The sequence below is a fragment of the Chelonoidis abingdonii genome, chromosome 4, assembly GCF_003597395.2.
Source record: "Chelonoidis abingdonii isolate Lonesome George chromosome 4, CheloAbing_2.0, whole genome shotgun sequence".
NCBI lineage: Eukaryota > Metazoa > Chordata > Testudines > Testudinidae > Chelonoidis > Chelonoidis abingdonii.
The window spans coordinates 78,410,708-78,438,344 of NC_133772.1; the positions used below are offsets into that span (position 1 = coordinate 78,410,708).

A 27,637-nucleotide genomic window follows, 5' to 3' on the forward strand; every position below is an offset into this window, starting at 1 on the left:
GGTGTTAGTTTTACACTGGAAGGCGTAACCAAAAACTGACAAGAACCATCAGAAAAGACTCGGAATTGTTAAGTCAGGGGCCGGGAATTTTGTTATAGCACAGGGGTCTTGGTGTTGCTCAGACGTGAGTAAACAAGGTTTCCTCTACTCCATTTATCTTAAGTTTCTTCTAAACTCTGTAGTACCAGGGAACGCAAAGTAAATCGCTGATATTGTTGTGGTGTATAACCTGTATGTTCTTGATTCGTTGGAACTGGTATTAAATGGGCTATCTTTAAATCAGACTGTTTTTTCATATCTCTTATAAAGCAAGAGCCTGTAATTAAGTTTCTAATGCAAAGATAGGTGTTTAATATCTATTTAACATTTTCTTTAAAACGTGTGGAATTCTTTCCTAGGGAAGCCAAAGGATAAGGGAAAAGCCAGCTGTGGGCCATTTCCCCTATTGCTTTTCAGTGAAGAGCAGCCCGGGCAAGAAGACAAGAATACATCTCTGTCTCTTGGTTGAAGCTTTTTCACTGTCTGCTACGAGAGCAGAACACGGGGAAGGGCAAAGCCAAGCCTGTTACATTTGCAAATCTCAATTGTCTGAGGGTAGAGCAGCTTATCGCTTGGGAAAGCAAGAACGGTTTCTGGGCAAAAGCCGGGAAGGAGGGGAGAAGGGGGATTCCCTGTTTTAGCATCCAAGAAGATTGGAATCTGGAGGTCCAAGGAAGGGGGGGAACAGAGAGAGGAAAGGGGGAAGGCAGGCCAACGGAGGAGGAGGAAGAGAGAGATGAAACTAAAGTAAATTACTACCTGACACCCTGTTTGGGCAAGCCCAAAACCCAAGCCCTGGTTTTTTAAAACAAGGCTCTGGGGAAGCTTGGGGGGGGGAAAGTTTCAGGTAAGCCCCCAGACTTTGGACGCAAATCAGGTTGGGAACAGGAAACAGAATTGTGGAATGCTAAAAGTTCAGTCTGGACTGGGAGGGCAGAAAACAAAAAAACTAGATACCACATGGTGGTGGCGCAGATTGGAGTATGAAATCATAACCAATGACGATAAGATTTTCTTTCCTGCTAGGGATTTAGCAGTGAGGCAGAAGGAAATTGGGTTTTAAAATTACTTTTCTCCTCTGTTTGGCAGTTTCGCATTTAGTATGGCCTCATAAGGAGCAAAAGAGTCAGTTTGGAGAAAAATCAGCCTCCTTTCAAGGCTTGCTACAATACACCCACAGTTAGGGCCAGTGACGAAGAGAATGCTGTACTGTAGCATATCTTACTTATGGAAGAGACGGGTTTAAAACGAGGCCTAGAGGCTGAATTTTTTTCTGCGTCAATCTTTTTTATTCGCTTCCGTAGCAGCTTGAAAGGTTTTTTCCTTCGCTGCAGCAGCTTGCATATTTTTAATCAGTAAAGTAGAGAGCACGCATATATGTCGTAGTAAACATTGGAAACTTAAGAGTAACCAACGAGCCAGCCAAACGCACACAGGGATAGTAACACGTAACTTTAGCTTTGTTCAATTGGCCTATCAAACAGCAGACTTAGAACAAGTTCCAAAGCAGTTTGCTAGGCAATCTCCAAGGAGCAAGAAGTCAGCAATTCCAGACAACAGACACCAAGGGCCCCCACAACTCACAAAAAACCAAAAACCATGAGTTCCAACATAACTTCTTGATCTGAATTAAACTAAAGGTAATCAAAACAAGAAAGGAGGAACAAATCAAGCTGTCAGAGCACAGAAGGACGTAGATATAGCGGGAGGAGCACATATATTACTTACTTATTAGATGAGGAGTGCCGGTCCTAACAGAAACAGAATTGGAAAAACTATACAAAATATATAATGTGAGAGAGGTGTATATAACAGTAGATGTGCATTGGTTTAGCTTGCGTATTGTGCGGTGCTATTGTGCCTATCTATATAGTTTGTCTTCCATTATTTCTAAGTCTTAACGCCTTCTCGTCTTGCTATGGTGGTTCTAATCCTGCTTTATTCTATTCATATTTCTTTCTCTATCTCTATTATGTCAGTTTTTTATTACTTATGTTCTTTCTACTCTTCTTTTTTTGTCTACCTTAGTATTTTCACTTTTCATTGTTTCTTGAGTGTATTTGTGGCACCCGGATCCCCATGCCAACCGGCTCAACCAGCCACAACACTCAGTCCCAAACGAACTGAACCAGCAAGCCCCGCACCAGCAACAGAGCCAAGTCAAACAATCTCAAATCCAACGCAAACGGCAACGACCTAAACAACCAAACAAAGAGCGCAGGCAGAAGCCTGAAATACCGCCAGGTAACCAGCGACAAAATCCAACCCATCACTACATCACTTCGCAGAGGGAACCAAAGCCCAAAGCAGTCCTGAGGAAGACTGAAGCCCAGCTCAGGCAACAGTTCAGAACTGAGCAGGAAGCAAGATAACAGCCCTTCAACAGGTGGGCGGCGGCACGGGCAACCCAACGCCTCTCAGCACCTTTCGACCGATCCTGGTTTGTTATAGACCTAAGACTTTTTATACAGAACTTCTTTCTGGGAAAACGCCAGGAAAATGGCAGCCGCACCAACGTGGGTTCCAACTACAACTACCAGTAGGGGAAAGCTCGTAAGTAGCCCCCATCGATCAATCAGTGGTCTGCACTGGGATAAACAACAAAGACAGATGGAAGAACCTTCTACTGGGAGGGGAAAGGCCGAAAAGTTGCCCAAGTAGTCCATCTGTTGAGGTGGGCCAACAGTGAAGCCTCAAGGATCTCGGCCCGGGCCCCTCTCCAGCCAACTCCCATAAATCAGGTTCCCATTTCAGCAAAGCGGGAATATTTCTTGGATCCTTGTTTTCCAAAGAAGACACCCGGGGAAAGCAGAGGACTGACTTTCATGAACTTGCACCGAGGCCAGAAGGCATGCCATTAAACACCAAAGAATACAAGCAGTTGCAGAGCCCTAACAATTACAGTTTACCAGGTAGGTTGCCCTCCGAAAATCCTACCTGATGTATATATGTATGGACAACATGAAACCCTGTGAAAACATGGGGTGAATCATTGGTTGACCACCATAACCACCATCAAACCAATGGCGGTGGGAAGGTTTAAATGAACTAGGGGCCAATGAACCGTAAAATTCGTAAATGAATACTCCAATGACCTGGACCTAGAAGCAGCACTGCTCTTTGCTTATCAGGCGTACCGCATCCGGTAGGGGTTCTCACCCTCAACTGTGTTATGGCCATAGGTAAGGGCCATTACAGATTTGGGTGAAGCACCAATGGAAGGGAATTACACCTTCGCAGGACTAACATTCTGCGATCTGTAACACAACCTACAAACACCTCCCGCCTATTTTCTCTAGCTCTTCCTAGAAAGAAAGGATAACCAGGCAGAGCAAATGGACCCTGGGCGAAAAGAGCATAAACGCAGAGACCGTTTCTCTTCAAGAGAGGAGACCAGTTGTATGGGTCCTTAAAGGCAACAACAGCGCCTGAGAAGATTGGAAGCCATCTAGGGAGGGCCATTGCACAGGTCCAAGAGCGCCTGGAAAGCTTGTTAACTAGTCTCATAGCATCTTCCCGATGCCTACTAAAACCACCAAAAGGTAACCAGTCTATGTCATCTCAAGCCCTTTCATCCAGAGAACTCGAGGTTGTCAGCTTTACAGTCCTAAGGGAGACAGAGGACTGCAAGAGTGTGCCTGATGGCGCTACTAGAGCGGCAGAAAGAACGAGCGGCGCTTGGAAATGACGTGAAACCTATCAACCACGCCTGGAAAGCGCCCCTTTCGGACCCACGGTCAATGCTCTGAGGGCAAACAAACTCCAGGGCAGCTGTGCACCAACTCGCACCATTGATGTCTCAGCCACTCCAAGGACTGACTGAACGGGCTACACTTACCACGACACAGGTATTAGGCACATTAGAAACACCACGGGTGTTCCCTGTCACGCGCAAGCTGCTATATAGAGCGAGAGATCCAAAATCAGATGGGTATACACGCTCAGCTACCAGCACTGGCAATCTCCAGTAGTTTCTTGGTACCAGCACGAACCAGATGGGTAATACGGTCCTTGGTGGACTTCCGCCGTAAGACTGAAATTGGGCGGCGTTGACAGCCGTTTCACACTACACCAATGGCACGCACGATGGAAGCTATCTGGAAGTCTGGAGACGGTTCCCAGTTATTCTCTTATCATGAGAGACAGGGGTACTGCGGCAAGTTCCACTATCGAATGAGTAAAACCTGCGCAAGGATAAGGTCCAGCATTAGTCGTCCAACCCCTGCGTAGGAGTGTTAGGAATTTAATGTACTCCTTCGGCATCGAATGCACCCCGCCCCTTTCAAAGCACTGGTAGATGGTCTCAGCAGGCATGAGACAATAAGCAGTTGCTCCTATGTCCGATGCATGTGGCCATTTTTTTCAGACTCCACTGGCCCGAAACACTAGAACCTGGAAAACGGTCTTTGACCGTACAGGCAGCAAGATAACTGTTAAGCAACAGCTTGTCCAAATAGCGCCCAAAAACAGAGTGCTACCTGGGACATATGGGTCAGGACAAACCCCTACAGGCCAATGTGGCGGCCTATTCCAAAAGCCCTTGGGTTCCCCCCCCCCCAAAGTCAAAGAAAAAGTCACTTTCTTTAGGCGCTTGCGGGTGATACAGCATTTGTAACCACACACAGCCCATCGCTGCACCACTCACCGACCTGACAAAAGCCCAGCCAAGCTACAGTTAATGACTGATAGTGTCAGGAAAGCCTTTACAATAAGGAACGCTTCACGTGACCCTGTGCTAAGGCCAGACTTGACAAACCATTCCTAGTCACCACCGATGCATCTGAGCGGGGTATAGAGCCAAGTTTTAGGCAAGGAAAGGACCGGATCAGAACTTCCATCTCGTGTTTTCCCAGCAAGAAACTACCTGAGAGGGGAGTGCATGGCAGTCAGTGAAAAGCAATGCATGCCATGTGGACGCCCTGAAAAGCTACGCCAACGTTTGGGACGGCCGGTCCCAGCTACACTAAACCATGCCTGCACTAAGTGGCTCATAAACAGCCAAGGCAAAACAACAAAGAAACTCTTCGTTGGATCTACTTCCAAGATTTCATTTTGAAATTCACACATTCAGGAGCTTCTAACAAAGTAACGAATGCACTCTCCCGGAGAGTTCCAGAAATACACTGGTTAAACTCCTGAAAATGTTGAAGCTTTGTACTTGCATGCTTTATTTCTATTGCATGTGTTGTATCCCTCTTTTAGTTAAAGTTTAGGTAGAAATCACCTTCAGGAAACTTCACTGCGGTGATCGGGGCAAGATGTATAAATGATAGGTAGAGGGTAAGTTCTTTACCTGAAAGGGTAACCAACACCTCCGAGGAAACTCAATCAGAGAATCTGGATTTGTTTAAGTCAGGGGGCGGGAATTTTTGCATAGCAGGGGTCCTTTTGTTGCTCAGCTGTGAGTTAAACAAGGTTCTAACCCAACTACTAAAGTTCTTCTACATCTGTAAGTACCCAGGGAACGCAAAAGTATTCGGCTATGAGACTTTTGTGTTGTATTTACCTGTATGTGAATGTTGGACTGGTTTAATTGGGCTATCTTTAAATCAGACTGTTTTTTTCCATCTCTTATAGCAAGAGCCTGTATGAGTTTCTTAATGCAAGATTATGTTTTATAATTTTCTTTTTAATAAACTTTTCTTTAAAACGTGTGGAGTTTTCTTTTCCTAGGGAGGCAAAAGGGGAAGGGAAAAGCCAGGCTGTGGGCAATTTTCCTAGTGCTTCCAGGGAAGGAGCAGGCTTTACGGGGCAGAGACAAAGATCATCTCTGTTCTCTTGGGTTGAAGTTTTTCCTGTTACTGCTAACCGAGAAGCAACGGGGGAAAGGCAAAGCCAAGCTGTGCATTTTGCATACCAATTGTCCGAAGGTAGAAGGAAAACGCTTATGCTTGGGAAGCAAGAAAACCGGTTTTCGGCCAAGCCCGGGGAAGGAGGAGAAGGGAAAAAAAATGTTTTTTCCCCCCACCCCTGGGCCCTTTTAAAGCCATCCCCCAAAGGGGGGAAAAAAAAAATTTTGTTTGGAATCTGGAGGTCCCACCAAGGAGGGTTTGGGGACACAGAAAGAGAGGAAAAAAGGGGGGAAGGTTCAGGCCCCCTAAAGTAATTCCTACCTGACCTAGTGGGCCCAAATACCAGCTGGTAGGAGCTGGGGGAAGTTTCAGGGTAAGCCCCCAGACTTTTGGACGCAAAAAGCCAGTTTGGACCCAAGGACCCCCAAAGATTGTGAATGCAAAGTAGGTTGGCTGGGGAGGCTAGATTACCACAGCTCTGAACTGTTCCAGTTTGAATTCAAACATCCTTATATTAAGGACCCAAGAAACGCACCAATATTCCAGATGAAGTCTTACCAGTGCCTTGTATTAACGGTACTAATCTCCTCCTCTACTGGAAATACCTCGCTGAAGCATCCCAAGACTCATTAGCTGTGTTACAAGCCATACACATTGCAGCTCACAGTCATGTGTGAGCACCAAACTCCAAGTCTTCCTCCTGTGTGTTAAGCGCTATCAATGTGATGCGTTCCCAGTTTTATAACAAACAACTTTGTTATTATCTCGAAATTGCATGACGCTTGCACTTTTCACAGTCACGAAATTATCCTAACTAGAACTCCAGTTACCAGAGGTAGTCCCAGATCTCCTGTAGGATAATCCCAGGTTACCTCCGTGCACAGGCAATACCTTCGCCTCCACTTTGTGTCATTTCACAAACTTATTACAGTTCCCTACTTTTTGGCGCCAAGGTCCAGAAAAAGTATAAGGATTAGACCCAAAAGCGATCTGAGGAATTGCCAGTAACTCCTTACAGCCTGATAGTACCTTCCTCTTCAGTATACCCGTGTAGTCCCTCAATTCTTTATCCACTTTAAATTTCCAGCATTGGACCCATCCTTTTTTCCAATTATAATAATTCCCATTGAGAACGGACATCCATGCCTTTAACTGAAATCAAGTAATTAAGAGTCCACTGTGTTGCTTTCCTAAAAAAATCGGTTACCTTTTTCCAAGAAGGAAAGCGGGTAGTTTTGGCATGAATCTACCTTTGTAAACATTGGATTTCTTGACACCAATCCATTGAGCTCAATGTTCCTTAACGACTTTCCCTTTTCAAAATTTTCTCAAACCTTGCAGATACTACCAGATGGTTTAAGCAACAGGCCTTGTTAAGTAACCGCAGATCACCCTCTTCCCTTTCTTAAAAATAGGAACTACACTACAGTCCAGTCATATGGTACAACCCCTTAGGTTACAGCTTTCTTAAAAATCTGACATAAGGTCGGCAATTCATGTGCCAGTTCCTTTAATATTGCTTGGATTGAAGAGTAATCACGGGCCAGAAACGGCGCTCCCCCCCCGACGACAATTATACCATAAACGTGGTCTGCGTTGGCTTTACCTCAGATGTGGAATCACACCATCATCTCAATTCCTCATTTTCATACCTACCCTATACATCCTAAGCTCCTCATTAGCCTCATAAAGACAGAGGGCTGAGTATTTGTTTAGAATGGGCAGGGCCCTCCTCAGCTGATCCAGTCTACTCCTATAGACTCTGCAGAGAAGATAGGCAAATTGTTTGATCTTCCATGAGAAAAATAGGTGGGGACTGCCCCTTTCACGGCCCGCGTGATTTCCTTTCTCTTCCTGGGTGTGACTCTGGTCTTCCTTTAACCCAGTCAAATCGAGGGGGCAATCTCCATTCAGCCAGTGGAGGACCCCGTGGAAAACAGCAAGCATATGTGAAGGAAGGAGAAAGAATCAGGCCCAATAAGGATCGTTATCGCTCAAGGGAATCTCATACAGCCACTGGACTGAATTACATAAATTCCCTTTCTTGCATAGGGGCTAGTTTTAGATCCTACGCTTGTTGAGGTGACAGTTTATTTTCTTCGAGCCTCTCTTGATGTGAAGGAAAATGTCTCGTTTGCTCTATATCATTTTTGAGATTCACGTTCATAAACTCTATGCTCCTCATTTAAAATTCCAAGATTTGCTAATACTTAGTTTTAAGGAAAATCTAGGCACAATATTTGGGTGACTAATTATTGTTTTTTAAGATTAGCTGTAAGTTATAATCTCTAATCTCACACATGACAGGTAGCAAAAATTTAAACATATAGTTGAAATACACTCACCTTCAACTGAGTGAAATTTAATCCCTTCTGACAAGAAAGTCCTGGTTAGTTATAAAATTTCACGAGTAAAATTATTTTATATAGATTAATTGAGGGTTTTTGAAATGAGAATAAAAAACCAGAATAGTCAAAATTCCACATTTTAGGATGAGGATTCTGCAGGATGCGCAAAAACCTAACATTGTGTCAAGCCAATGGTAATAACATTTTTCATTTGCCATTAAAATTCTGAGATAAGTTGTTACAACTTAAACAGATAGATGAAATATAGGTTTCTATTAATTAAGAAGTGATGATCAGGATTCCAATTATGGGCCATTCTCACCTTTTTTTAAACTCCTAGCAGCAAACACCTACTCAACAACGAATCAGTGCTACTGTGCATAAATCAGCTCTACTTATTTTCTGCCCATCAGAGGCAAAGATATGGTCCAGCTAACACCCCTTTGATCTGGGAGTGTCTCTACACTGGAATGATGAAGGCTGAACAGGGGGAACACACGCTGTATGGCTCTATCCCAATGCACATGGGAGTCAACCCCATAAAGGGCCAGAACATCAGAGCTTTACAGATGGTTGTGCTCCAACTTTACATGGCCAAGAATTTTTTTTGTGTACATGCTACGAGGGGGTCATTATCTGTGACACACATGCATAATCTAACTTAGAACGACCTCCTTTTATGGCTTGCTCCTGCCATATTACCGAGGTCATGGGAAAATTCTCATTCAAAATAGGATCAAGGATGGGCCCTTTACTAGTTCCCAATCGGATGCATACAGGAGGGGAGATAGAAATACCATCTTTGTTTCACGTCACATAACAGGGTGGTGTGCCATTGGGAGCAGATGAGTAACTGCTTTAAAAAAAACTCTCTGGACCTCTGTAGCCACTGAAAACCATATCTCCATCCTCTACGACATGTCAACAGAACATCACTGGGCCAACGCGTAATCAAAAGACTACTGATAGCTCTCCCAAGACCAACTTAACCCTTTGGGGGGGGTCCCAATGGCATCATAGAGAAGATATTGAGCAACGAGTTCTCTCTGCTGCAGTGTCTGAATAACCAGAGCTTTTGAATAATTCAATTGTTAAAAAAACTGTAAGCCGAACATTGAAATATATTGGATTTTGGATCAGTCAAACGAAACAAAAAAAAGGTTTTTATTTGTTGAAACTGAAAGTGTTATCGACGTAAACCAGGGTCCTTTTGGGGAATCTAGAAAGCGAATGTCCTACATTCCACTGATTAGCCCCCCTGCTTCCACTGTACATGGAAACTTTTTGATCAGCTGCAATAGGGGATCTTTTCCCTAAAGAAGGCTAAAGATGGTGAGTCGCTGCAGTTTTAATAGAAGGAGTTCTCTCTGAGCAAAGCTTTCATACCCATGTTTGAAGGAAACTAGAAGTAAGGGCATTGAAAGTCTAGTAAAATATTAAAATGCATGATGAAAAGTTATGAAACATTCCCAGAATAATCATGAGTTTTAAGTGCATGTTATACAAACAGCTATAATTGCTTTTAGAGGTAGGGGTCCACAACTGTAAATCACATGTTAACAGAAAAAGCAGAATAGACGTTTCAAATTAGGCACTAACATGCTTAGTGTAGGTTGTGTATTAGAAAATAGATAAAGGAGTTTAGGGCCAATGTCCCTTATTTTTCTTCTTTCTTTCTTGAGAAGTGCCTGGGGGGTGTCAACCCCAAATATATTCACACATATGTTTGTGGGGCAAGAATGACAAGGGAGTGTATTGGCAAGCTTTGGGCCCCCCACATGGCGGTCGGCAGGTACACGAGACAGCGCTCGGTGACCGCAGTGATGCTCGGGCAGTCGCGTGTAAGGCCACGAAGTGTCTGTGGGATGACGGTGCGATTCTCCGTAGGGTTGTACGTCTACCATAGTTGGAGACAGGCCTAGGTGGTTTATGACTGTCGTGGCGGGAGGGGAGTGGCAACGGGACTGGCCCATGCTTCCCAGTGGCCATATATTTCAAAGCCCTCCTTATAGCACCACTGCCTGAGCCATCTGTTGATCACCATAATCTTGTCACACCTTTGTTGCCCTTCTCTAGGAACAGGCAGAATCCCACCGAAGATCACTTGAGCCTCGATTTCCTTAAGCGCCTTCCCCAGCCTGGCATAGTCTCCCTTGATACGTTCCAGCAAGAATCTAGCCGTATCATTTGTTCCCACATGAAGGACAATCAGTAGATTCTTTCCTGCTCCCATTAAGATCCTCTTCAGCCTCAGGTCCACATCCCATGTCTTAGCATCCAGCAGACAGCACACCCTTCTGTTTTCTGAATCAGCTCTAGTTACAGGCCTGTCTATTCTTCTCAGTAAGGAGTCCCCATTCATGTAGCCCTCCCTTTTTCTGGTAATGGTGTGATTATCCGGTCTATCTCGTTCCCTCTGGCTGCAAGTCCCCGCAATTCCTGTTCTCCCTTGCAATCCTCCGCAACCCATCCCGTATCCTCCTAGGGCTCACATTTGGTGTTATCTCCATTGACTTTTCCCCTCTTCCTATACGACTAGCTGCTCTTCTCTTCTTCCTTGCCCTCTCAACCTTCAGTGACCACCTGCTGTGCCCCTTTTTTATTTTCCAACTCCGCAAACCTGTTCCTGAGCTCTATTTCTCCGTCACTAGCCTGTCTTTTCCTCTGCCTGGTTCTCTTAGTCATACTTCCACTGTCCACTTTCCTCACCCAGCAGTCTCCCCTCAGAGTTCTTTGGTCCTGTTTCCATCTGCTAGTCTGAGCTTTTCCCATCAGTCTCCTCATGTCTGTGCTCCATCATCTGCTCAAACCCCCTTCTAAACTCAATCAGAGTTTCCACCTGCATTTCCAATCCTCGGATCTTTTCTTCCGTTAGCTCTATCAGGCAGCACTTCAAGCAGACAAAACTCTCTTCAGGTACCCCCTCCAAGATCACGTACGTGCCGCAGCTTCCACATCCAGTAATCTTCATTGTGTTTTCCACAGCTTGGGTCATTACCATTGCTGCCTCTGTATCTGTCATACCCTTCCTCACCTAAGTCCTGTTAGTCCAGGAAAGATAAACCAAACCAAAACACCACCCACAGCAACACAAACCCCCAACAAGCACCAAAACACTGCCAGACCATCACACACTCCCTTCACTAGCCTGTCTGTTCCTCTGCCTGGCTCTCTTAATCTTCCCCTCAAACTCCCCTTGCAAACTCCCACTCAGTCTCCCCTGTTTACAGCTGTGTTTGCTGGCTCCTGTGCCACTACAGCTGTCTATATTGTCTGTCATGAAAGACAGAATCAAAAGCCTTATTAAGGTCAAGATATACCACGTCTACTGCTTCTCTCCTATCCACCAGGCTTGTTATCCTGTCAAAAAAAGTTATTGGGTTGGTTTGACATGATTCTTTGGTTGGCAAATCCATGTTGACTTTTACTTATCACTTTATTATCTTCTAGGTGTTTGCAAACTGATTGCTTTATTATTTGCTCCATTATCTTTCCAGGTACTGAAGTTAATTCTCTCCCATCATCCAGGAGTTTTAGAAGAGAATTGCTAATGGCTCAGATATCTCAGTCATTCAGCTCCTTGAGTATTCTAGGTTGTATTTCATCAAGCCCTGTCACCTTGAAGATATCTAACTTATCTAAGTAATTTTTAACTTGTTCTTTCCCTATTTTTAGCCTCAGATCCTACCTCATTTTTCATAGGCATTTACTATGTTAGACGTCCAATTGCTACTATCCTTTGTGGTGAAAACTGAAATAAAAAAAAAGTCATTTAGCAACTTCTGCCATTTACACATTTTCTGTTATTGTGTCCCCACTCCTCCAAAATGAGCGTTGGGCCTACCCTTGTCCTTGGTCTTCCTCTCGCTTCTAATGTATTTGTAGAATGTTTTCTTGTTACCCTTCATGTCTCTAGCTAGTTTAATCAACATTTCTCAGCCCACTCTTGGGGCAGGGCACAGGACACAGGGGTTTGCCAAACTACTCTGGCAAGTTCTGTGATGGCCTCATTAATTGGGAGTTCTACTTTAGATGGATCCATAGGCTGAAGTATGTCTAAGAGCTTGTGAGTTAAATCCTAGACCTCCTCCAAAAGACTCTGGAGAGAGTGTCTGCAATCCTGCGGAGAAGGTCCTAGTACTGCTTAAAATTATCTGGAGAAGAGGGAGAGGCTGGTGATACTGCTTCATCTGGAAAGGACAAAGAGAGTACCACTGGTACTGTTGGTACTCCATCAACTGCTACTATGAAGACTGTGCTTCTTTGCTTGGTGGTGACCATTCCTGGGTGCAGAACTCAGGATCCTCATATTCAGATGCCTGGAAGGATATTCCAGGGGCTCCAAGAAGGTCAATGCAATGGACTATTATAGAACAGTGGTGGCCTCCATTGTGGGCACCATTGGTCCCTGGGTCAGAATTGCTCTTAACAAGGGCAGGGAGGTAGAGTTTATCTGGAAGCCTTGCCTGGACTGTTAGTCCTCCAATCAGCTAACTGGAGGGCCAGTCGGTACCAGATCATATTTGTCCAATGAAGAGGCCTCCTCATGTTTCATTGTTGGGGTACCATAGAATTTGATTCCATCTGATCAGAAGCAGGAGCAGTAGGTAGGAAAGAAACCGAGCCTGAGCCTCCAGTTCCTGGCTAAGCCTTGGTACCGGTGAATGTTGGAGCCTCCTGCAACAGTTTCAGTTCTGTGAAAAATCAGGAACTCAAGGTCTGCATAGATAGCCAAATCCTCCAAGAATGCATATCAAGGACCTGCCTGAGGTGAACTGTCCAGGGTCCTGGGCTTTGTCAGGGCCATCAGTGCTGTCTTAGACACAGAAGGTCTGTGCATGGTCAGTACTGTTGGAGAAGGAGAGGCCAGTCCTTCCTATCTATATGAGGCACGGGAGTTGTTGATGGTCTGTCCATGTGCAGGTTTGGGCACTGAGTTCCTGGTACCATCAATGTCTTCTTTGCTGTACAAGCTTCAGGTGCATTCATTCCAGGATACAGATCTCTGGTGGTGCCAGGGAAAGACAGGCATATTTTTGGAGCACTTATGTGGGGATTTGTCCCTCTTCTTGTGGGAAAGTTTGCCACGGTCCGTCTCATGTCTCTGCTTCAAGGAGTTCTTGTGTTTGGGGAAGAACTGAAAACCACCAGTACCAAAACCCAGCAATGTGCTGCCTGGTGGTTCTGGAAGAGAGGAAGCAGAATGGGAGGGGGTCCTAGATCCTAACAGGGCCTGTGGAAAGTGCCACAAGGTGCTTGTGGAGCCTGAAATCACAAGCTTGTCTGATACACGGAGGAAAGGCACGGCAGATACTGCACTTTGAGGGAGACATGTGATTCCCTGAGGCAGCACAAATTTCATGAAGATGCTCACTAGGAAAACCAAGGGGCATGTCAGGCAAGCCTTGGCACTTGGGCATAATTGATGCACTGAAGAAAAAGGGAAAACTAGAAAGAAGACTCCCACCCCAACCCCAACTAACAAGCACTAAACTTTGTTAACTAACTAGGAATACTTTTTATAGTATTTACAGACTCAACTAAGATGCACACCAAAGAAAAGAAACGGACACAGGAGATTCCATCCCCAACCACGAGTGACAGAAAAAGAAATGGGGGTCAGTCGGTCCGTATCAGTGTTTATGCCCTCAGAGGGCGGCACTAGGAGGCACAGCTTCACATGAGCTGGCATGGCTATTGAAGAATTTCTGGCCTTGAGCATACAGAGCATGTGCATACCCACAGGGATCAGCTCTCGAAGAAGAACTGACAGTTTCCTTTCCTGTAGGGAGGCCTAACTCACTGTCAGACAGTCAAGGTCAGAACTTTAAGCATGCAATACTCCAAAAAGTCTTATTTTGAATAAGATCACTTCTACTAGGTGCTACCAACGTAGAGAGAGGAGAGCAATGAACACCTAAAAGTCTTAGACCTATCGGGAACAGGTGGGTTAAATATCACAAGTATTTTCATTAACATGGTAAAAGGATGAGTAGATTGTATCTGGGCCGGTAAATTTTCAAGCACATTTTGCAAGTCTATTACAACTTTTAATGAACTTGAACTTAAATTAAAATCTAAAAGAAATAAAAGGATGAGTGCTGTTCACCATCTTTTTTCCTAGAAGATAACTCATTAGCTTTTTTATGTCATCTGTGCAGGTGCAGAGATTTATAAAAATAAACTGGACATTAAAAACTTTGAAAGTGACATTGCAGATGTATAAATGCTTTTTTGGCTTTATAAGGGCCCAGTCCTGCTTCCACTGATGTCTATGGTGTTTTTCTTTCGACTTCAATGACAACATGATCAAACCCTAAATTATAGTTGCAATTAGACAGGCAGTAGACTGACACTTGAAAGAGCAGGATTGTGTTGGCCTGAATGTGTTTAATCTCATGTGTTTTTTAAAAAGGAAAGGAGAAATGGCTTACTCTGTACTTCAACTGGAAATCACCAATGCAAAAAAAATGACTGCGGAATATAGATCTTTTGTATATCAGACTGTTCCTACCAAGGCTCAACTAGGAATGCTGCTGACTGAAGAAGCAGATTTGCCATTAGCTTAATAGGTTTCTGCTTTTGGAGGCAGTAGTTCACAGTACAATTTCTTGCTGGAATAGATTCTTCACAAATAAGAATAATCCTTCATTGATGTTTAGTGATTTCAAGACCATGCTACAATCAGACAAACAGTCAAATGTGGTTAAGTTAGTGCATATATTTATATATAAAATATGAATATTAATAGCTAGATTGAATGACATACTCCTTATACTGTTACAGAAGTTACATAAATGCACTAGCATCTGTTTTTCTTCTCTAACAAATACACAAAAGTTAGGAAGCTTCAAAATTAAAGATCTCAGTGCAACTTTAATCCAACTATGTTGTCAATATACTATATTTTAAAAGCATATATTTAACATCATATTAAGTGGCAATTAGGGCTATAAATTAATTGCAGTTAATGTCTGCGATTAACTGAAAGCAAAATTAACGTGTTAATTGCATACCTGTGGGAGCAGCAGGAGGCATCAGCAATGTGAGCTGAAGCCTCAGCCCTCTGCTTCCCAGTCAGTGGCGAGAGGGGGCTGAGGCCAGCTCCCCCCCACCATTTTCTGGGCAGGAGTTGAGGGAGGGGTGAAGCCTTGCACCCAGAGCCCCCAGCCCAGATCCTATATTTGAAAATATAGGGGAAAAAAAGCCCAAAATATTTAAATAAATGGTATTCTAATATTGTTTAACAGTGCAATTAAAACTGTGATTAATCGTGATTAATTTTTTAATCCTAGCAGAACACAAAAGCTATATGCAAGGGGACAGAGTTAACTTTGCTGAAGAAACCTTATTTTTTATGCTTCATTACTTTTGTACATTTCAATTCTTAACATTCAGGACACTTAGCAAAAGGATGGTGGAACATGAACCCAGGCCTGCAGGGTCCCAGGAAACCCACATCCTCACACTGCCATCTGACAGCAATTGAAAGTGAAGATTACTTACTGGAACTAGAGGTTCTTTCACGTGTGGTCCCTATCCGTATTCCACAAGTGAATACACATGTGCATCATACACTCAAGTCCAGAAACTCTTCAAAGCAGCGTCCAATGGCACGCACATGCACAGTAGAGCTCCTCATGCTCCTGACCTAGGATATAAGAGGCAGCGTGGGTCAACACCTCTCCAGTTCCTCTTCTCACTGCAAATCCAACAAAATCCGAAGCAGACAGAATGGAGAGCGGGTAGTGGAATACAGATAAGTATCAAACATCTTGAAGAACCTCCAGTTATAGTAAGTAACCTCCACTACTTCTTCAAGTGATGGTCCCTATGTGTATTCCACACTTGGGTGACTGACAAGCAGGCTGGAGGCAAGTTCAAGAAAGTCGGTAGCAAAAATCCTTACAATTCTACTGATCCCACTGCTACATCCACAGCTGAGGCATAAACTAAAGCGTAGTGAATCGCAAATGTGGGCGTCAAACTCCAAATGGCTGCTCTGTTGGTGTCCTGCAACAGAACATCTGATAGGAATACCATGGAGGGAGCTTGTGCTTATGTGGAATGAGCTGCAACACCTCTAGAGGGAAGAATGTTTGCTATCTTGCATCACTCTAAGATGCCTCCTTAGATCCACTTAGAAATCCTCTGGAAGGATATGGCTTGCACTCATGATATCTCCACTATGGAGATAAAGAGTCTCAGTGATTTCCTAATGAGCTTGGTTCTTTGCAGGTAGAATGCCAGACCATGCTGGACATTGAGGGAATGAAGTCTCTTATCTCCAGAGGAAGCATAGGTTTTTGGGAAAAATACAAGTGTATCATTTGATATGGAACTCAGAAACCATCTTGGGGAGGAACCTGGGGCATAGCTGAAGAGAAATCTTTTCTTTGTGCAACACTGTATAAAGAGGAGCCATCATGATGGCACTGAGCTTGCTGAGGTGATAGCTACTATAAATGCCACCTTCACGAACATGTGGGCCATGGTACAATTCACCACGGGTCCAAAAAGTCCACTAGTGAGCTTGGACAGGACACAGATGAAGGTGCCACTGAGGCATAGCTTTAAATACTGTTGGTAAGGTCCTGGTCAAGCCTTTCATGAATCATACTGTAGCTTTGTGAGTAAAAATGGAGCATCTGTCCACCAGAGGTAGGAAGGCACTAATTGTTGTTACATGTACTCTTAGCGAACTAACGGAGACACGTGAAGTCTTCAGGAATAGGAGATAGTCCAGAACAACCAGGATGCTTACAGTATCTGGAGAATGTTGGTGTAGTCATGTCTAGGCCAAAAAAAAGTCTTCACTTGGCCTGATAGCAGGTTCTAGAATACGCTTTTTTACTCTGGTTAAGGATCACCCGAACAGGGGCTGAACGTGAGAGTTCTATTTCCAACACCCATCCAAAAACCAGGAAGTGACGTGGACTTCACCCAGACTGGGATACTTGGTCTTCCCTCAGTTGTGGATTAGGAGATCTGGGAACAGGTGGATCCTGACTGCTGGGCAGGCAGACATTATTAGAAGTTCAATGAACCAGAATTGTCTGGGCCAGTGGGATGCTCGGAGAATGATGCTGGCTTTGTCACAGTGTATCCTCCCTATGAACTGCAGAAACAGGAGAATGGGACGAAAGACATATCTGCAGCCATTCATACAGGACATGAGCAGAGCATCACCTTGGGAGTCGCAACTCATGACTTCCCTTGAGCAACATAGGGGGAGCTTTCTGTTCATTTGGGACACAAAGAGGTCACATAAAACGGAGTACTCCACTGTGTAAATATCTCACTTACGACTGTGTCGTGAACTTCCCACTTGTGGCCTATCACAAAGCTTCTGTTTGTCTGCCAGGGTGTTGTTGATAAGGCAATGCACATTCCTGGTATTGTGATATGGTTCCTGATGCACCAGTTCCAAAGTCTGACCTCTTCCTGGCAGAGGGGATGAGATTTTTGTTTCTTTTTCTCTCTTGCTCTGTGTGTGTGTGTGTGTGTGCGCGCGCACTTTATATAGACCACTGCAGTGATATTGTCCAATATTATCTGTATATGGAGTAAGCATATAAGCAGAAGGAAGGCTTGCAAAAAAGATGGATCTATCCCAGTCCCAATAAGTTTATATGCAGCCTGGCCTCTAATGGAGTCCCGATGCCATGAGCAGTGTGGTTGTCCAGGTGAGCACCCCATCCTAGAAGAGAGATGTCGGTCATAATGGTGGCCCTGGGGGTGGGAGGGCTGAAGGGAACTCCCACCATGAGCTTTTCTGGATTCAACCACCAAGTTAAGGAGGTAACAACACTGGCAGGAGCAACCTGGAGATGATTTGGTCCTTGGTTGGCTGATAGATCGAGTGAAGCCAAGTCTACAAGCACCATAAGTGGCGTCTGAAGAAAGGAGTCACGTAGGTGCATGTGGCCAAACTGTCAGAGGCACTTGTGCACTGTGGCTTGTGATCTGTGGGTGGTGTGTGAAATCAGGCTGCCCATTGCATGAAACCTTTCTGAGCGAAGGAACACTTTCACAGAAACTGAATCCAACTTGCCCCTATAAAGTTTATTGATCTTGTGGATAACAAAACAGACTTTTCTTCATTCATTCACATGACTAGGGCTGTTAGAAGTTGTATGTCTGTCATGCACCTCACCTCCTGACAAGATCAGCCTACCAGGAGCCAATTGTCCACATATGAGAACACCGTATGGTCCCAGCATTTCATCTGGGCTGCTACTACAGAGAAAACCTTTGTAAATACTCTGGGTGCCATAGCCAGCCAAAGGGGAGGACTCAAAACTCAAAGTATTCCTGGCCTACCACAAAATGCAGGAACTTCTTGTGTGATGGGTGAATGTCCACATGGAAATATGCACCCTTTATGTCAAGAGCCACAAACCACATCACTTCCTGAAGGGAAGATATTATAGATGCCAGCATAATCATCCAGAATTTCAACTTTCAAATAAAAAGGCTGAGTTGCTGAAAGTGTGGGATGGGTCTTTTCATATTTCCTAATCCCCCCAAAAGATGGAGGGTATAGAAGAACCCCCTCCAATGGCAATGAAGTGGGAAGCATTCTATTGCCCCTCAGTGTAAATGGGATTCTACTTTCCACTGAAAAATTACCTCATGAGAGAGGTCCTCAAAGGGGGACTGGGCAGCAGGTTTCTGAGATGGGAAGGAGAGAAATACTACAGAGTGTTCTTGGCAAATAATCTCCAGAACACAGCTGTCCATAGTGATCTTGTCCCAGTTGTGGGCAAAAGAGTGTAAGACAGCCTTCAAATATGACAGGGGGGTTGACATAAGTGACGTACATGGGTCTTGACTAATATGTCAAACGTGGCTCTTGGCAGGTGATTAAGAGAGAAAGAGTAGAGGCTGGGCAGTAGAGGGGGCCAAGAAGCAAGGCCTCTGAATCTTTTGGCTTTTGCACAAAGGCTCAACTGATAAATTGCATGAGGCGGTAGCGGCCTTGGTCTTTAAGATTGCCTCTGGTGTTTCCTCTTGGAGGCCAATGTATAAATCCTAGGGGAATACAGAGACAGAGACAATCTCAAGTTTTTTAGCAAGTGCAGGGACTCATCCGTTTTATCACTGAAGAGATCCAACTCATCAAAAGGGAGATGGTCCTGCATGGTTTTTGGACTTCCCTTGGAAACCCTAACAATTGCAGCCAGGTATCTCTCCTTATGACTAGACCAGGGTGACCACTTCTGGAAGCCACATCTGCTACATCCACTGCAGCCTGGAGGACTACTTTTGTCACTAGCTTCCCCTCATTTAAGAGAGACTTGAAATTGAGCTGTCTTCTGTGAGAAGCTTGTCTGTGAAAACTGCAAGCCTGGAATAGATATTAAAGTTGCATTTTGTTAACAATGCGTGGTAGTTTTCTACAGGCCTGCAATTTCATGTTGGTAACACCTTCCTCCCCAGGAGCTTCAGTCCCTTAGAACCTTTATCTGCCAGGGTGGTCTTTTGATAGTATGACCTACCCCTAACGAGGGCTGCATGAACCACCAGCGAGTTAGGGGCAGGATGACAACATAATAATTCGGCTCCTTTGCCAGGAACAAAGTATTGCCTCTTAGCTCTTTTTGATGTAGGGGCACAGGCTGATGGAGTGTGTCATACCACTCCAGTTGGTCTCATATGGTTTCATTGATAGGCAGGGCCACCTTATTTGGTCCCCGAAGCTGTAATATGTTGGTGATGAGAGTCCTGGACCTCCTCTAATAGGATCTGTAGGTTACGGGGAACGCTTTGTGGCAGCTCCTGGTACTGGAGGTGGTCATCCGGCAGAGAAGGAGTGACCACCTTGTCCAGGAATGATGATGAGGCACCCTTCGGTACCTGTGGATATGGTTCAATCTCCTCCTCCTCATACACTGACTGGTGAGAGGGAGAGGAGTGGTACAACTCTTCAGAGGGGTCCAAACACCTGTCATAATGATCCCACAGACCCTCAATAAGACCAGAAAGAGGGATCTTTAGGTTGCGGGGACCCCCAAAGACATTGGTACCAGCTGCCCCTGGGGGTGGAGGGGTTTGAAGGTCATACCAAGTGGAGTGGCAAGCATAACTCCTCAATTATCTATTGGAGCTTAACAGCATCCACGGAGATACCAGTGCAGCCATCTCCTCGAATTCATCCAAGGGAGAGAACTACTCAATCGGTGCAGCGGTGCTGTCAGTACCAGGGCACTCCAGCCAAATGATTGGAGGTGAGACGGTTCCTAGAACAGTGATGTTGACTCCTCCAGCAGAGTCAGATCATCCCCATCAGGAGGACTGGGCCAGAAAGAAATGGAGACTATGAATAAGGGAGGAATACATCCTCTGTTGTTGTACAAGTCTTGGGACACCTTGGTGTCCAAGGGATTCCCACAGTTAAATCTGACAGATCCAGTACATCTGCAGCAACTAAACAGTCTTTAGATAGATGAGGTGCTACTGACTATCGATCCAGACTAGCACTCAGATGGAACCAGTCTATCCTTAGGCTTCAGTACCAATCAGAGCCAGTTCCTTAGGTTCCATATGCAACATTTCACCAAACCTGGACAGGCTCAGGGAGGAAGCGTTTCTTATGGCCATTCCTCAGTGGGGATCTATCCTTGTGTCCATGAGAGAGCACTCTACTCTCATGTGGAGTCCTTAAAGAAGAATCCTTGGGCTTATATGTTTATGACCCTGCTCCAAGGAACGTGCTTGGAAAAGCACCGCTGGTCAGCTAAGGCTGACCTATGTGGGGGGGGGGGGGAGGGAGTGGTCTCCTTGGCCCAGAACGGAGAGGGGCCTCAGGGCCTTCATCAGGTGCTTCTGTAGATGAAGCTCCCAGGTTGCTCGAGTTCTGGGTGGGAAGGAGCGACAGATACTGCACTTAGCAGAAATATGCACCTCAGCCAGACTGTACAGGCAGTGCTGATGTTTGTTACTGATGGAGAAGGGTCGAAGGCAGGAAACTCAATTCTTGAACGGACTCTGGGCATAATCCCAGAGTCGCAGAGAGGTTCCCCAACTGGAGGAAAAAAAAAAAAACACTCTATACTATAAACTTTAACTATCACCTACAAATCTAAGAATATAACTATCTACAAACGTTTTATTTATAGGTTATAGAACCAAGTGAAGGAAGGCACAATTCCAACTGAGGCCATTGCTGCAGTAAGAAGAAACTGGAAAGGTGTCAACTCGCACTGCTTCTTATACCTTCGGTCGGAAGCACGAGGGTAGCTACTACGCATGTGAGGGCCAACAGACACTCCTTTGACAAATTTCTGGACTCTAGCATATGGTGGACATGCGTATCCACATGTGGAATACGCATAGGGACTATCATTCGAAGAACCTAGTCCCTCCCTGAAACCCACAATCTGCTGAGACAGCACACCACAGGAAGTTCCTCCTCCAATGATCTGACCGACAGTGGTCTTAATGATCTCTGATTGGGCCCCTGAACCTATAAAGCCACGACGTGTACCAGGAAGTGTCCAGGAAATTATGTGGATCCTTACCTAGCTGCCATGATTGCCTTCTTCACTGTTCCTGAATTCTTGGGACTAACCTTGGCTCTGACTTGGATTCTGACTTCTGATCAACCAACCCCCTGGAACCCCAAAACAGATCCCGATACCCGGAACTAAGCCTCAGCCCAATTCCTGACTGACTGGTTCTGACCCTGGGCTTGATTCTTGACCCTCATACTGGCTCTGACCCCTGGATTCAGTTCTGAGATCCCAAACTCCTGCCACCAGTCTCACTTACCTTCACCCAGGATCCTGACAATCATTTTAAGCACTCATGTCTTTACATTTTAACAAGTTACCTAAATCAGGAGCCTACTAGACCTGTAAAACTACTGGAATTCTAGGCCCCAATCCTTCAAACTGCACAGTGATCCTTGCACACACAAGTATTTCAGTTGCAGGATTGGGACCTTAGTTAGCAATATCTAAGTTTTAGTCAGTTTTTTAACATTGTTCCTGTATGAAAAACTGGACAGGATTTTGGTTTCAGTCAAACATTAACACTTCTTGCTTCATTTATGGAGGTTAGGTCTTCATAAAAGTATATTGTACATTCTGAATTATTACTTGTCTAGCAAAAGGTACTTACCAGTTCTGGAAAACAAATTTTCCCCTTCAGCTCTCTAGCCCCCTCTACAACAAAACAAAAACAAGAGAATCATCAGATAACATTTAATTTGAGTTTGGAACACAAAGAATTGGGAGGGGAGAGTAAATGATTTCTTTTTTTAAAAGATGAAGTAGACAAATTGAAATTGACCTGAGAAGGGAGGGGGAAAAAAGTTTGATATATCAAGGAAAGAACTGAGAGTGCTTATAATTCTATTATCCCTCAGTTACTGTAAACCAGATTGAAGTGCAACCAGTGATGTGAGGGTCTTCTTTTGCCAATCCTGGAATGGAAATTTTAAACAAAGAAGCACTTGATCTAAAGGAAAAAAATCAACTGACCATCACTTTTTCTTGCATGTCTATGTAACAAAATAAATTATAGCAAAGCTTGGGCCAAACTGTGTTTAGGGCCTTAGCCCATCCACACCTTGATTATAATAACTCCACTCCAAGATATTTACTATGATGGTTACAAGTGCATTCTCATTTGTATTTAGGCTCAGCCAACTTTGTCACAGACTAAAAATCCAAACACACATTTTACAACTTTACTACAAAAATCTAGGTGTTAATACAAACCTTATCTTAGGCGCTGATCCTAAAATGTGATCAATGATATCCCACTGCAGAGCTCAGGCTCTGGGTCTCTATCCTACAACTAGATGCATTGGTGCAGACTTCTGATCATGTGCACTCACATCAAAATCAATGGGATTCAATGCAAATGCAGGAGACAGACTGCACTTGCTAATCTATTTACAGACCTGGGGAAGAATCTGTACAGGAAATTTAATGCCTACTGTTAAGTAGTGAATATGCATATCCACTTAGTGTCAGAATTTTTAGATTGTGTGTTTAGAACTAATTTTTTCCCTAGTATGGCACTTGGGTCAATTTTTTTTTAAGTTCTGAGGAGTTACAACTATTTCTAAATGTTGATGAGGTGGAGTTTTTTTCAGCAGCTGATTTCTGCATAAGGGTATACAAAGCAATCTACACATTAGTATTTTGGATGTAAGCAGTGCAAGATCTGAAATATCCAGATCACTGACAGCTATTTAGAGATCAGCCTTAATTCATAAATTATAGTGGTTTCTCAACCATTCAAACCCCACACATGATTGCATTTTTCCCCCTTCATAGGCTTTAAAGCCCATACAATGAGGTCATTTAATCACCACAAACACAATATGCCTCCTTTCAGCAACAACATACTAAGGCTGTGTCTATATCCGAGTGCTATAAAACGCTATGGCTCTGGAAAGCTAAGCAAAGAAGCTTTCACAATACATCTACAACTACGACCTTAGAGTGATCAAGTCTCAATTTTCATTAGGAAAAAGAAAAAAAATCAACATTCATTTGTAGCAAATTCAAGAAAAAATTTTTATTTTTCTCTATTTTAAAGAAGGAATCACCCATTTTTAGAGACAGAGCATAACCAACGCTGTGATTGTCCTCCATTCTGGGACCCCAATTTCATCAAATCAAAATCCCGCCCCAATCCAGTCTAGTAATATGGAAAGGGTAGAATAGTTTCAACTCAGACACTTTTCTGTAAGGTTGTAATCCTGAGAACCCATGGACTCAAAAGGACTGTGAATCACAAACTCCAGAGTTCTAATTCAGGCTCTGTGACTTGCTGCATGCCTTGGACAAGTCACTTAAATAGAACCTAAAGATGTGGAAAAATGGGTTTGTACCCTCTTTGCTTCTTCACGTAATATGTGACATTTAAAAAATGTTAAAAGAACATTAACATTTAAAAAGTCATGCACTCAAGAGTTATGAAATGCCAGAATTAAGATTGCCTCTGCAACCTTAATTCTGCCCTTGTGTCCATATATACATTATGATGCAGTATTTAATTACATGATCACATACTATTTTTCCCACAGGAACTCTGCCTCATTCAGTGCAGAGGATGGCTGGCACTTAGGGAATGAGACATCTGTTCAATATTTCTTTTTACCCTCATCATTTGTGCAGCCCCAGGCATTATTTACTGAATACCAACCAAGCCCTGCAGTGAGTAAAGAATTATTAGTTTTCTCACAGATAGTATGGAGATGAGCACCATAGAAAATCCTGATTTTAAAAAACATGACAATTTTTTTCTCTGCAACAACCTTGTGAAGTAGGAGATTTACCACAAACAGGGAACTGAGGCACACAGACATTAAAGCCAAAATTTGCAAGAGTCTCCAATAACATTGAGTGCCCAAGTAAATGGGCTCTCAACGTAAGACATGTACGATTTAATTTTTCAGAGTACGTAGTGTTTTTATAGTCTTTTATATACATATATTACGAAAATAATCCTCATAATACTCCTGTGTGGTAGGTAGATATAACTGCCCTACTTTACAAATGGAAAAACAAACAAAACTAAAAGGCAATGTAACCTGCTCAAGACCACAGACTGAGTTAGTAGCAGAGTCAGGATTAGAATTTAGGAGATACTGACTCCTAATTCTAATACATGTGACCATGTAATTAAAGACTATTATAATGTATATGCACAAGAAGACAGAATTAAGATTTTCATAGGCAAACTTAATTCTGGCATTTCCTAATTTTTGGGTACTGGACTTTGCAGTCTTAACATGAACGTTCTTTTTTACACAGTTGTTTAGCTCAAGTGATTCCTAGAAATATGTAATTCTGTGACATGCAGCTGTAACGGTAATTTCAGACAGCTCATCTTTTGCCCTCTCTAATCAGAATTTTTTTTTTTTTTAATCCAAAGCACCTCTGTGACTCCAGGCCTATTCCGACCCCCCGCCCCATGTAAATCCTTGCTGCAAACCATGGAGGCATTAGAGTGCTTTACAAACTAATAATATATTCAAATATCAGGCAACCTAAATATAAGTGTCACTACTGTTCCTCTTATAACAAAGGCATGAAAAGTTGAGAGTTTTGCTTTGTTTGTTTATAAAGTGAGTGGGAAAAGAAGTCTAGATTTCCCTTGAAGGACCCAGAGATATGAACTGCAAGCTCTCATCTCTAAACAAGCAATGTCAAGTTTCACAATATTTGATATTATTCTGAAAGCCTCAGCTTCTGGAGCCATATGTTTGTCAGAATCTCCACTTCCATTTAAAAAAAAAAAGCTTCATGTTTCTCTGCAAACATGAGGGCGCACTAGAAAACGAGGCCCAATAAGATCAAAAACCAAAAGGGAAATTAAACTTCCATTTTTTAAAAAATTTTATAACGTTTAGGCCAGTATCATGGTTTTTGGGGCTTGATTCTTGACTGTTGAGCACATGAAGTTGGCACTACTGCTAAACAGAAATCTTTAAGTTAAAGAATTTCTTCCAATTGTCTTGAGTTGAACAATTGTCAATAAAAACAAAGTTTTTAATAATCCTAATTAGGGCTGTTGATTAATTGCAATTAACTCACATGATAAATTAAAAAAACTAATTACAATAAAAAATTAATCGCAATTGCTACATTAATCGCATTTTTAAATAGAATATCAATTGAAATTAAATGTTTTTGATGTTTTTCTACATTTTCAAGTATATTGATTTCAGTTAGAACGCAGAATACAATGTGTACACTGCTCACTTTCTATTATTCTTTTTTATTACAAATATTTGAACTGTAAAAATGATAAAGAAATTGTATTTTTCAATTCACTTCATACAAATACTATAGTGCAACCTCTTTATCATGAAAATGTAACTTACAAATGTAGATTTTTTTTTTTTGGTTACATAACTGCATTCAAAAACAAAATGTACAACTTCAGAATCTGCTGGTCCACTCAGTCCTCCTCCTTGTTCAGCCAACCACTAAAACAAAAAACATTGTTTACATTTACGGGAGATAATGCTGCCCACTTCTCATTTTCAATGTAACTAGAAAGTGAGAACAGGCATTCACATGAAACTTCTGTAGCTGGCATTGCAAGGTATTTACATGCCAGATATGCTAAACATTCGTATGTCCCTTCATGCTTTGGTCACCATTCCAGAGGACATGCTTCCATGCTGACAAAACTCATTAAAAAAAATAATGCTTTAATTTGTGATTGAACTCGTTGAGGGAAAATTGTAGGTCTACAGCTCTGTTTTACCCATTTCATGTTACAGCAGTCTCGAATGATGACCCCAACACATGTTGTTCATTTTAAATGCACTTACAGTGCAGATTTCACAAAATGCAAAGAACGTACCAATGTGATTTTTTTTTTTTTTTTTTTTTTTTAAATAATGGAGATATACTTATCTCCTAGAACTGGAAGGGACTCTGAAGGGTTCATTGAATCCAGCCCCCTGACTTCACTAGCAAGGCCAAGTACTGATTTTGCCCCAGATCCCTAAGTGGCCCCCTCAGGGACTGAACTCACAACTGTGGGTTTAGTAGGCCAATGCTCAAACCACTGAGCTATCCCTTCCCCCGCAAGATACTCAACCCAAGATTTAAGAATCTGAAATGGACAAGGTGCAGAGCATGCTTTCAGAAGTCTTAAAAGAGCAACAATCAGCTACAGAGACTACAGAACCTCAACAACCAAAAAAGAAAAAATCAATCAATCAATCTTCTACCGGTAGCATCTGACTCAGATGATGAAAATGAACATGTACTGGTCCACACTGCTTTAGATTGTTATCAACCAGAACCCCTCATCACCATGGACGTATGTCCTCTGGAATGGTGGTTGAAGCATGAAAGGACATTGAATATTTAGCACATCTGGCATGTAAATATCATGCAGCACTGGCTACAACAGTGCCATGAGAATGCCTGTTCTCACTTTCAGGTGACACTATGAACAAAAAGCAGGCAGAATTATCTCCCATAAATGTAAACAAACTTGTTCGTCTGAGCGACTGGCTGAACAAGAAATTGGACCAAGTGGACTTATAGGCTCTAAAGTTTTAATTTTTTTTTTTTTTTAATATAATTCTACATTTGTAAGTCCAACTTTCATGATAAATTGCAGTTCTTGTATTAAGTACATTGAAAAATACCATCTTATTTTTACAATGTAAATATTTATAACAAAAATAAATATAAAGTGAGCACTGTACATTTTGTATTCTGTGTTGAAATTGAAATCAATATATTTGACAATGTAGAAAACATTCAAAAATATTTAAATTAATGGTATTCTATTATTAACAATGCAATTAATCATGATTAATTTTTCAATTGCGCGATTAATCGTGATTTTTTTTTAAATCGCTTGACAGCCCTAGTCCTAATAAAAATCATTTCCTGCATTCTGATCAGGTTTTACTTGATCAGTGTCTGCAAAACCATAATCCTACAATTTCCTAGCACATTCCAGGAA

General features: G+C 43.0%; 1 protein-coding gene across 3 annotated transcripts in view; it reads right to left on the reverse strand.

Moving 5' to 3' along the window:
• PHF21A (PHD finger protein 21A) overlaps nt 1-27,637 on the reverse strand; it is a 312,010-nt gene that overhangs the window by 225,584 nt on the left and 58,789 nt on the right. For all 3 annotated transcript variants that reach the window (XM_032775109.2, XM_032775102.2, XM_032775108.2), the window contains exon 2: nt 22,304-22,347. The gene's annotated coding sequence lies outside the window, so the exon portion shown is untranslated. The remainder of the gene's footprint in view (nt 1-22,303; nt 22,348-27,637) is intronic.